Genomic DNA, 2,637 nt, shown 5'->3' with positions numbered 1-2,637 from the left:
AGAGGCAAAGTATTAAAATGGCGGCACCCGTAGCAACAGCTGACCGTGCGCTACTGCCAAATGCCCCACTATAAACAATCGCTGAGATGCCACGTCTTCCCTTAATATCCCACTTTTACCCCTCGTATTAAATTTTTATATTACCTGTACTGGCGATTATTATTATTTATTTTTATTATTGTTACTGATGCACACTTTATTTTGCATAGTTTACTTAGTTGGACTCTAATAATGTAAATAAAGTACTATTTACCTTGCTCTCAACTCAGCATCCCATTTTCTTTCGCATTTTCTTTTTATATATATCGCTCTATTGTACTTTCTCTTTGCGGTTCCTATTAACGTATCTTCTCGAATTTCTAATCTAACAGTTCTATTTTTCTTCTTTTTTATTTCTTGTATTTATTTTTTGCATTGTTCGAGTGTTTTGTTGTTTGGTTATAGCTGCCCAAAATTTTCTCCACTCATTCTTTTTTTATTTACTCGCTCGTTTCTGGCGCAATCACCCTATCCTTTAGAATTTTCCCTTTATTCTTTCTGCTTGATAATTTTCTTTTATTTGGGTTATATTTACAGTATCCTCATATTTCCTTTCGTACTCTTCATTTACCCATCTTCTTTTATCATATCATGTCTTCATATTCCCCCCCTCCTTTTCCTTATGTGAGTTTTCTTATATTTCTGTACAGTAATTCTACCGTTTTAGTTTCCCTTCCTTCCTATCGATCTTAATTTTGTATATAATTATGTAACTCGTCTGTATTTCTTTTTTTTTACAGCCCTGGCAGACTTTGACCATCCCTCTCCCCATCCCACCTCAATCTCTCTCTCTCTCTCTCTCTCTCTCTCTCTCTCTCTCTCTCTCTCTCTCTCTCTCTCTCTCTCTCTCTCACACACACACACACACATTCCCTCCACGCCCACACTGTCCTTTACGCCCCTCCCGTCTCCCCATAACAATTTTAAGGGCTGGTATCTTCCACGCATCTCGGTTTTTCTTATGGCTATGGCCGAGAGAGAGAGAGAGAGAGAGAGAGAGAGAGAGAGAGAGAGAGAGAGAATGGGAGGATTTGTTAATTATGTTATTTTGCCGTTTTTTTTTTTTTTTTTACTGTTGTTTTCCAAATCACTGGTGTGTATTTTCATGTGTTATTTGTTCATCATTGTTTTGTTGCCGGTCATGACTCTACACTTTTTATAATTTTGCTCTTGGTGTTATTGTTTCTGTTGATTTTTACTATCACTGTCATTTATACTACTACTATTACAACAACTACTACTACTACTATTATTATCATTATTATCATCACTATTTGGTCAATTATCACGAAATATTCACTATCACTGTCATTTATACTACTATTACTACTACTACTACTACTACTACTATTATTATCATTATTATCATCACTATTTGGTCAATTATCACGAAATATTTACTATCACTGTCATTTATACTACTATTACTACTACTACTACTACTACTACTACTATTATCATTATTATCATCACTATTTGGTCAATTATCACGAAATATTCACTATCACTGTCATTTATACTACTATTACTACTACTACTACTACTATTATCATTATTATCATCACTATTTGGTCAATTATCACGAAATATTCACTATCACTGTCATTTATACTACTATTACTACTACTACTACTACTACTACTACTATTATTATTATTATTATCATCACTATTTAGTCAATTATCACGAAATATTCACTATCACTGTCATTTATACTACTATTACTACTACTACTACTACTACTACTACTATTATTATTATTATTATCATCACTATTTAGTCAATTATCACGAAATATTCACTATCACTGTCATTTATACTACTATTACTACTACTACTACTACTACTACTATTATTATCATTATTATCATCACTATTTGGTCAATTATCACGAAATATTCACTATCACTGTCATTTATACTACTATTACTACTACTACTATTATCATTATTATCATCACTATTTGGTCAATTATCACGAAATATTCACTATCACTGTCATTTATACTACTATTACTACTACTACTACTATTATTATCATTATTATCATAACTATTTGGTCAATTATCACGAAATATTCACTATCACTGTCATTTATACTATTACTACTACTACTACTACTATTATTATCATTATTATCATAACTATTTGGTCAATTATCACGAAATATTCACTATCACTGTCATTTATACTATTACTACTACTACTACTACTATTATTATCATTATTATCATAACTATTTGGTCAATTATCACGAAATATTCATTGTGCTTAGGGTGACACACGTAATTAGAGAAGAGTCCATCTGAGAAAATGAAAAATAATAGCCAATCCATTTTCTGTCTTTTCTTCCTTCTATCCTTCAATCCACCTTCACTATCCATCTAGTTGTTTCATTTAACCATCCTCCTATCCAGACTTTCCCCTATCCATCCACCACCTACAATATTCTTCTACCCATCCATCAATCCATCCACCTTCAACCATTAAATCCTTCCACTTATCCACACACACATCACCTAGTTCATCTATCTTATCAAGTCCTTTTCCTTTTTTCTCTACGACACCTCTCCTTACACCTATCTATCCATCTATCCCA

The sequence above is a fragment of the Coenobita brevimanus genome, chromosome 1, assembly GCF_032717465.1.
Source record: "Coenobita brevimanus isolate Jiangsu-jjx chromosome 1, ASM3271746v2, whole genome shotgun sequence".
In the NCBI taxonomy this organism is placed as follows: domain Eukaryota; kingdom Metazoa; phylum Arthropoda; class Malacostraca; order Decapoda; family Coenobitidae; genus Coenobita; species Coenobita brevimanus.
The sequence above is the reverse complement of the archived record's forward strand: the minus strand, read 5'-3'. Positions refer to the sequence as shown.